Source organism: Leptopilina heterotoma, unplaced genomic scaffold, assembly GCF_015476425.1.
Source record: "Leptopilina heterotoma isolate Lh14 unplaced genomic scaffold, ASM1547642v1 Lhet_26, whole genome shotgun sequence".
Taxonomy (NCBI): Eukaryota; Metazoa; Arthropoda; class Insecta; order Hymenoptera; family Figitidae; genus Leptopilina; species Leptopilina heterotoma.
The window spans coordinates 2,385,374-2,395,696 of NW_025110969.1; the positions used below are offsets into that span (position 1 = coordinate 2,385,374).

The 10,323-nt window shown below is 21.5% G+C and overlaps 1 long non-coding RNA gene and 1 other non-coding gene across 4 annotated transcripts; one reads left to right on the plus strand and one right to left on the minus strand.

Moving 5' to 3' along the window:
• Window positions 1–119, plus strand: LOC122503407. Its single transcript, XR_006301742.1, has one exon. It is a non-coding gene; the product is annotated as a 5S ribosomal RNA (ribosomal RNA).
• A 603-nt stretch (window positions 120–722) lies between these two features.
• On the minus strand, window positions 723–9,853 carry LOC122503310. Of its 3 annotated transcripts, none has more exons than XR_006301727.1 (7): window positions 9,741–9,853; window positions 7,341–7,398; window positions 7,083–7,136; window positions 5,266–5,353; window positions 2,950–3,043; window positions 2,655–2,741; window positions 723–1,686 (listed from the first exon to the last, which is right to left on the minus strand). It is a non-coding gene; the product is annotated as an uncharacterized LOC122503310 (long non-coding RNA). The 3 variants fall into 3 exon arrangements; XR_006301729.1 differs by having other exon boundaries at window positions 723–1,714; XR_006301728.1 differs by lacking the exon at window positions 723–1,686 and adding an exon at window positions 2,145–2,358.
• Between the last annotated feature and the right edge of the window lie 470 nt (window positions 9,854–10,323).

The following is a 10,323-nucleotide window of genomic DNA, read 5'->3' on the forward strand; positions in this document are numbered from 1 at the left end:
GGCAACGGCCACACCACGATGAAAAAACCAGTTCTCGTCCGATCACTGAAGTTAAGCATCTTTGGGCGCGGTTAGTACTTGGATGGGTGACCGCTTGGGAATACCGCGTGCTGTTGGCTTTTTTTTTTAATAAAATAATTGAATCGTGAATTTTGACAAAGGCTTAGTGTTGTAAAATTTTACAGGAGACACAAAAAACTGTTTATTTTACACAGCTTTATTAAAAGACTCCAGCTTTCTTTCATAGTAACTAGATGCTATTTTGTATAAGAAAATAATAAAAGAGTTTTTCTTAATAACAATGAGAAACAATTTATTTAATTTTAAAATGTATTAGATTTTTTTTAACTCAAAAATAATTTAGCATTAGGTTAAAAAACGAACAATCTTAGGTTAAAAGACAAAGGAAAACACACATTAATACACTATTATCTGCTAAAAGTTCCTTTAGATGAAATTTTCCTTTCAAGAAAACTCCTTTCATAATCCATTGGGATTATGTAATAATGCAAAAAAAGTGAAATTTGGAAAAATCTGCGTTGAGCCCTTTTCGATAATAATGAATAATAATAATAATAATAATAATAATAATAATAATAATAATAATAATAATAATAATAATGTTAATGCTGATAATGTATATGATCTTGGGAAGGTAAGATTTGAATAAAAATTCAAAAGTGTGTCGTTAAAAGAGCGACGTTTCGTTGGCTAGGGTTTGCCAACCTCATCAGGCTAAAATTTATTAAATAGATAGGTTACACTTCAGTATTTTTTTTTGTAAAGGTCTAAAAGCACTATTTCTATAAATTAACAATAATTATACTTGTATACCTAAATTTTGTTATAACATCGAACACATGCAAACACGTCAAAGATTAAAATTTCGTCAAAATATAATAAACAATTATTCCACACTTATAAGAATAAAATTTAAAATAGAGAGAAGACATTCTCATACAGCGAATCACTGTCAATTGAAAAGAAATTTATTCATTTTACAAAGTCAAACCAGCAAACACGTGAGAGAAGTCAATGAACCAAAACATAAACACATTCTTAAATGAGGTACAAGTTATATTGATTTTATTATTTTCTTTATGGACACGAGTCCATAAAGATCCCATTTTTTAGTTGTATCCTTTCCCAATTTTACAATAGAATTAGAGTTTTTGTTTACGATGGGAATAGAAGTACAATTAAATTCCCTAAGAACATTTGACAACTTAAAGAAATATTTTTCGTTAAAGGGCAAAGCGACCTTGGGGATTTGACTATATATATTAACTCTATTTTTGTTGATATTATTCTCATTCGAATATTTTAATTTGTTCATTCTAATACCAATATGTTTTTCGATAAAATCTAAAGGATACCTATTGTTTTTTAGAATTTTTTTAATTTTCTTCAAGTTGTCAAAATGGAATTTTTTATTGGACAATGAAATAGCTCTATCAACTAAGTTGTACACAATATTCTTTTTTTTGCTGAATTGGATGATTTGAAAAATAATTAATTAGTCTGTCGGAAGAAGTAGGTTTTTGATACCAGTCAGTGATTATATGATTATTTTCTCTAATGAGTGTAAAGTCTAAAAAGTTAATGGAATTGCTTCTTTCTATTTCCATAGTATTTTTTAATTGACCTTACTTTTGTCACTCGGTGGTTTTTAGGGTCCCAAGTAACCTGAAAAATTTATTAGTTCATTCGATACCTATAGAAAAAATAGAAGTAAATTTGATCAAAAATGAATAAAATTAAAATAAAGTTTATCTTTTATTATTCTTTTTAAAAACATATGATATACTTTTTTATTTTTGTGTAAGTCAAAGAATCGGTTATGTATTTGAATCAAATAAATTTTTTCATTCTAGAAACGTAGATTATTTATTAAATTATTTTTTCGACTTTTGGAAGATGTTTTAAAGGTGAAAGAAATATTTTGCGATTTGCTGATTAAAAGATGCGTCTAAAAAAACTACAAAATTATGGAAAAACATTTATAGGTGTCCTAACATTTTTTTCAAGTTATGGGCAAAAAACGTTTTTTGCAATATTAAAAGAAAAATATAGTTAAACTTTATTAATCTATCCCAAAGTACTCTCATTTTATGTCCGCACGTGAGATCTACAATTTAAAAAAAATTCATCCCTAAGCTATCCAGGATCTTGAGATATTTATGAAAATGTGATGTTTACACACACACACACACACACACACACACACACATACGGAATGACATTTTTGAACTAATGAGGTCAAATAACATTAAGATATGTTAAAAAATCCAGCATTCTATTCTCAAACAATGGTGATATTGGTGAACTCATCGGTGTGCCATAAATTTGTTGATAAATCTTTTCATCCAAAACAAATCGAAAAAATAATTTATTAAATAATAATAATTGTGTAAGAATTCACAAAATATTGATGTAGATTATTTATAAATATTTATATACTTTTTTTTAACAAGTTTTAACATTCGGATCCGTTTCTCAATATTTTGAATCTTTGTATACGTACGAGAGGAAAAAATTAAAGATCTAACAAAACAAAAGTCTCAAGATGCAGGCAAAATTATAATTATCATTTGTTATTATTTAAAAGAATTGAATCATCTTTATGAAATAAATTTTACAAGTTTAAAACTCACCTAGTGTTTGCATTTCAACGACTATGCCCAACATTGAATTGGCTATGTAAGTGTTTAACTTTGTTCACTTGCTGTTTCAATGAATTACTAAAATCACACGAAAATGTCTTGTTAATAAAGAACGTAAAAATATAAAATTTTTTACAATTAATTATGATTATCAGAAAATATAATGGCTTCATTATTATATCAGCCGGCAATTCCTATCAAGAAGTAGGCTCATCATTTATGAATTTAAACGAAATTTAAGTTTGTTTCAATTCCTTGAAATAAAATTTTTTAGTTTAAATCTCACCTTCATAAAGTTTTCATTTTAATGACTGTGGTCAATTGAATAAGTTCAACGAATTCTTGATTTTATTCTGCTACATGAGTGCTTCAACGAATTACTGAAACCATATAAAAAGTATTTTATATTATTCAAAAGAGTACAGCAAATTATTAAAATTAATTGCAATTGATATGATCATCAGAAAATATATTGGCTTCATTATTATATCAGCCGGCAATTCCTATCAAGAATTGGGATCATCATTTATGACTTAAGAGACTTCGACCACATTTTTAACTATATCAAGAAAATGATTTAAATTTTCCATAAAATTATTTTTATAGTAATTTAAAAAATAAATAAAAAAAGTAAATGGTAAAAACTATATTTTTTTAAATAAGAAAATGCTTCAAAAATTTTAAAAATAAATTTTTCATTCTGTAATTTTTTGTAGAAACAAAAATATATTTTCTACAAAATTAGTAATGGATTTTAAAATCTATTAATTTGAGCTTCCGGAAAGTATAACCACACATAAAATTCTGACGCCCATTGAATTAGTATGGCGGTCAGAATTTTATGTGTGGTTATACTTTCCGGAGGCTCATTTAAAAAAAAATTAAAAATCCCAAAAGGGTCAGAATATTTTTTGACCATTGATTTCTTCTCAAAAAATGACTATAAAAATAATTCAGGGTGGCCGCTGGACCGGGAAACCGGGAAAACCGGGAAATGACAGTGAATTTTTTTGGACAGGGAAAAACCGGGAAATGACAGTGAATTTTGATCTTGACCGGGATTTTGGAATTTTTTTTTAAAAACACACATTACTTTGTGAGAAAAAATAGAAATATTTATATTAAGACTTAGGTATTAACTATATTTCATTAAAAAAGATTGAATGATCTTCTATAAAATCTATTTATATTTTGTCAGAGAATTTTATAAAAAGTACTATAAAAATATTCAATTTATAGAATTTATAAGAAAATTATGAATTTTGTTGTCCAACATAACAGACTTAGAAAAAGAAAATATTAAATTTAATTTTAAATTCTTTCTATTTCTAACAATAATTAAACAAAATATAATTTTAATTAAATTTGTCAAAAAAATTTCAAAGAGAAAAAATTTCACATCCTATAAAATAATGAAAAATAAATCAATTTAAAAATTTTTTTGCAATTATTATTATAACAAAACAAATAAGAATTATTAAAAATTTGAACTAATTAGAACAAAAGTGATACGAAATTTATAAAAATGAATTTTTGAATAATAAATAAAGTAAATAAAAATAAATAAAATTTCTTTTCTTAGAAAATAAATTTTAAAAAACCGTATTTTTCATTAATATCAATTAGTTTTTTTACAATTATTCATAAGCAAATTTTTCGATTTTTTAGAATGTTAAATTAATATTACTAATATTATTATAGATTGAATTTTAAAAAATTTCAAATTGAAGTTTTAGAAAAGTTGAATTTTAAAAGATTTTAATTAAAAATTCTGAATAATTTAGTCTTTAAAAATATTTTTATTCACATTTTTTCAAATTAGTTATGTTTTTAAATATGTAATATTTAATTGAAAAATTTTCAAATTATTCAAAATTTCATGAAATTGTCTTGTAAACAAGTGGATTTTAGAAATATTTTAGTTATTTCTAGAATATAATTGAATTGAAATTTTGAAAATAATTTTTAATAAGTTGCAGTAGCAATTCTTAAAAATTATTCAAATTTAAAGGATTTGAAATTTGAATTTTTTTTGAAATTTGAGTACCTACTATATGAAAAAATAATGGATAATAATTAAATATTTATTTCAAAAAATCTATTTAAGTTAAAAATTATTTTTAGAGTAAACTAAAATATTTTTAGGGTTTGGGAAAAAGTCAAAGTTTTGTCTAAAAATCAGGAAATTCTTTCAATCTTTCATTGAATAATTTATTTTCAGAGTTATTATTTATGACCGGGAAAAATAATTTATGACCGGGAATGGACCGGGAAATGACCGTGAATTTTTTTTTACAAAAAAAGTGGCCACCCTGTAATTTTATGGAAAATGTAGTCGAAGTCTCTCCTTAAAATAAAAATTAAACTGAAGTTACCAACGTTTACGTCGAAGAAATTAAATAAAAAAAATTTTCAGTAACTATATTGTCTTTTCCGCCCTGATTCGATTGAAAATCTGTTTCCTAATCAAAGAACCGGTTATAATTTTTTAAGAAAATTTTTAAAACCAAATCTTTTTGGTGTTGATGAAAACGTTAGTAACTTCAGTTTCATCAATTAAAATCATTTTTATAAAATAAAACTTCGAAAATTTTAAACTCACCTGCATATAACGATAAAAAATTGTAGCCAATTAAGAAGGTTTTGCAGATGTTTGATTCAAGTTTGTTCGCAGTTGCTTGAACGAAGTACTAAAACAAGAAAGAAAAAGACTATTTTGTGAAATTTAGAAAAGAATAATAACTTTAAAATTTATTTTAATCAATATATTCAGAAAAATTATTGGCTTCATTATTGAATCAGTCGGCAATTCCTATCAAGAATTGGGTTCATCATTCAAAATATTATATAATTATGATAATAAATAATTTATATCAACTTTTGTTCAGAACTTATTGATCATGCAGGCCTCGGATCGCCTCGAAAAATTCGTCTATTTAATTCAGTGTTGTCACAAATATTTTATTTTTCGGATTTTCACCCTTTCACTGATTTCTAATTTCAATTATTCAAAACTTGAATAATAAAATATAAATATTAAAATACTTGTTAGTATTTGTTTTTCCACGGTAAATAAAATTTAAAAAATTTCAATTTAAAACCTCCTGAAATTTAATAATTTCTAAAAATTACAACTAAAAACCTTCCAAAATTGAATTATTTTCTACAATTTTTAACTAAACTTCATCTCTAAATCAATTATTATGTATTTTTTTTTTAATTTTCTAAAAGTTCTTCAAGAATCATTTAAATACAAAAGTTCAATTTTTTATAATAATTGTAACTGTAATTGTCGAATTTTTTTTAAAGTTATATTTTCAAAAAATTATAATAAAGAAATTTTTAAATTAATTTTTCAAAAAAATTTTTAAATACTTTTTGAGAGATAATAGTTTTTTAATGATATACAATTGAAATTTGATAAAATCTTTTAAGAATAATTGAATTTTTAAAAAATATAAAAAAATTAATCACATTTCTGAAGAATTTTAATTATAAATATGAAGATAATTTCTCCAAAACTTTATTAAGTCTAAAAAAGTAAATTTAAAAAAATTTTAATTTGCCATGTTTGAGGATAATCGAATCTTAAAAAAATATGATTTAAAAATTATTTACCTAAATTATGATTAAAAACAATTTTTAGAATTAGTTTTTTAAAAATATTGTAATGTAATTTTTCGAAAATAATTGAATTTCTTAAAGGAATTTTTGTATTAATTTTTTGAAAAATTTTAATTACATATTTTCTCCAAAATGTTGAAAATAATTCATAAAAATTGTAATGATATATTATTTTTTGAATGTATTTGAATTTTCGGAAATGTGTAATTGAAAATACTGAAAATACCTAATTGAATTTTGAAAACTTAGAATGAAAAAACTGTAAGAATTACTTTTTTCAAAAATAATTTTCATATAATTTTTAGAAGTTAATTATCATTTATATTCACTTTTTAAATATTTACACTTGAGGATTTTTCTTTAAAATATTTTGAGAATTCAATTATTTTCAAAATTTGCTATTAAAATACTTTAAAAATTGATTTTTTAAAATTGTAATAAAATACTTGAAAAAAATCAATTATTTTCAATTAGGTTTTACAAAACTCCAATTATTAAAAAAATTTTTTAATTGAGTATATTTTGAAAATTTAATTAAAAAAAATTTAAAAATAATTTTTTGATAGATTTGTCTATATTTATTTTTTTCAATATTATGTACTTATGTAAAAATCGAAATAAGTTCCATTTTGTACTAAAAAATATGGTATTTTGTTGCAATTTTTTTGAAAAAAAGTAGAAAAACTTGCAATTTTTGAAAATAAGTCGAAAGAGTTGCATTTTTTGAAAAAGTCGATAAAATTTAAAAATCCGAGCTAGATCACGTTAAATTAAATTTTGAAGTTTAAAACTCACCTGGAAAACAAGAAAATTCTTCATTTTGCTGTATTCACTGAGCGTTTCGAATTTCTGAAATAAAACAAAATACTTTTTATGCTATTACAAAAAATAGCTCTAAATTTAATAACAGTCAATAATCATCAGAAAATAAAATGGCTTCATTATTATATCAGCCGGCAATTCCTATCAAGAATTAGGCTCATCATTCATAATTTTTAAAAAATTAAATTAAAATGATTCATGTTAAATTAAATTTAAAATTTTCAAACTTACCAAATTAAAGCTTCGTGAACGGAGTTTCAATTGATGTTAGCACGAAATACTAAAAAACCTAAAACAAAAAAAAAATTGTAATAATTCAAGTACATAAACTGTTAAATTGATTATAATTAATTATAATCATCAGAAAATATAATAGCTTCATTACTGTATCAGTCGGCAATTCCTATCAAGAAGTAGGCTCATCATTTATTTTATTGGGAATTTTCTGAATTGAATAACAATGTAAAAAATGTTCTGTTGGTTTATTGCAGTTTTGATTTGTAATTTTATATAAAAATCTGTAAAATTACGATTTTTCAAGTTTCGAATTTAAAATTAAAAGTTGACACTAAAATTTTATTTTATTTTTCCCTGATTTCCAGACAAAATTTTAACTTTATCCATGATCCTGAAGAATATTCTGATTCACTCGAAAAATGTTCCATTACATTTATTTATAATTTCTTTAATTGTAAAATTATTCGAAAGCATCAATAACTTTTTTTCTAAATAAATATTTAATCATTATTATTTTTCAACAATTAGGATTTTCAAAAATTTCAAATTCAAACCTTTTGAAATTCAATATAAGAATTATCAATTCAATTATAATTTTCTGCAATTTTTAAATAAAATTCTTCTTTAAATCAATTTTTATTAATATTTTTTGAAAAAGTTCTTTGACAATTCTCAAATTCATTTGTTTACAATTTTAATTTTACAAAATTTCGATTATTCGGAAATTCTTCAATTAATAATATGTATTAGAAAATAAAAACTTCAAATAATATAAAAAAAATTCCATTAAACTTTTTTAAAAAAAATTAATTCTATACAGAATATAGTTAAAAGTATGAAAAATTCAAATTTTCAGAAACCCTTTCAAAATTCAATGTTGTATTTCCAAAAATTCACACTATATAATGTTTCTAATATTCAATTATTATCTAAAATTTTAACTAAAATTCATTTTCAAATCAATTTTTATTATAAAAGTCTACAAGATTTCAATGAATTATTTAAATAGAAATTATTTATTGAATAATTGATTTTTTTAAAATTGAATTCTTACAAAGATTCAAATTTTTAAATAATTTAATTATTTCGAGGTATTATATTAAAATTGTTTTGAAAAGAATTGAATTTCTGCAAAGAATTTTACTATTTATAAAAATAATTGACTTACATATTAAAAAGAATTTTACTATTTTATAAAAATAATTGAAATGCATAGAAGAATTTATTAAAATTTTAGGAAATAATTGAATTGTTTTAAAGTATTTTATAGAAATATTTGAAAATAATTAAATTCTTTCATAAAATTCAATTAAAATTGTTTCGAAAATAATTGAATTTCTGTAAAGAATTTATAGAATTTATAAAAATAGTTTAATTGTTTTGAAGAATTTATTAAAATTTTAGGAAATAATTGAATAAAATTTTAGAAAATTTATTAAATTCTTTTCAAAAATTTTATAACGAATTAAGAAAAAAAATTAAATGTTTTCGTGAAATTTTATTGAAAATAATTGAATTATTGATAAAAGAATTTTATAAAAGATTTGTAAATAATTTAATTCCTGTGAAATTTTTATTTATTTATAAAAATAATTAAATGTTTGAGTAGAATTTTATTAAAATTGTTTTTAAATAATTGATTTGGTTTATTAAATAATTAAATTTGTTAATAGTTAAGTTTTTCGATCTCAATAAATATATATTATCGTTTCATAGTTTAGGCCAAAAAATCCAAATAGTTTTTTTTAATTATTAAAATAATTAAATGTTTCTTAAAATTTAATTAACATAAAGACTTTTATTAATACATTTTTAAATAATTGAATTCTTTTGACGAATTTTAATAAAATCTTTAAGAATAATTACATTTTTCGAGGAATTCGATTAAAATTGTATTAAAAATATTTCCTCTATGAGGAAGTAATAATTGAAATTATACGATGATTTTTATTATTTATCAAAATAATTGAAAAAAATTTATAAAAAAAACTTGTAAATATAATTGAATTCTTGTAAAATTTTTATTATTTATGAAAATAATTTAAATTTTACGTAGAATTTTATCAAAAAATTTTTTTAAATAATTGAATTCTTTTAGAAAATTTTATTAAAATAGTAGATATTGAAAATAAAAAAAACGTTGCTCATGGAATAATTTAATTACATTATTAAGCTTTCAAATATTAGTAATTATACCATAAAAAGATGAAAATTAATTTTCAAAATTCTTTTAGGTTAAGTTGACGTGTTTAACGACCATCCGACCACGTTGTCAACGTGATCCACAAAATTCTTATATTAGTTTATTCTTGCTTTTTGATAATAAAAAAGACCTTAATTTGAATGTTTGATAGATAAAATCTTTATAATTTTATATAAATAATTAATGCATACCTTTTTATTATTCTCGTGCATCCTAATTTTTAATATTTTAAAAATACTAAAATTGTTAACGAGTGCAGGAAACGCAAATCTGCCAGCAGCCTTTTTCCCATGATCCAAGTAACAAGGTCTCGCCACGCGCAGGCAAAAAAAACGTGGAACCAAGCACCAATCAGAATGCGGACGAAGTGACGACCATATTGAAAGTCTAGCCGCGTATTTTTAAATGTGTTTCAAATCCAGAAAATAAGATTGTTATTGTTATTAATATATTTTTATTTTTAATAATAAATATTATTAATTGTTATTATTAATATTAATACGTATAAAATTATTGATAATAATAATAATAAATATTACAATAAATAGTAATTAATATTAATAAATTATTATGAATGTTATTTTATTTTTAATAATAATTATTATTTTTAATTATTGTTAATATTAATAAATATAAAGTTATTAATAATAATAATAATAAATATTGCAATAAATAGTAATTTGATTTTCAAGATTCCAAGCAACCAATATATGTGAATGTTATGTATCAAGTTAATAATAAGTATTTAATAAAAAATATTAATATTTAATAAAG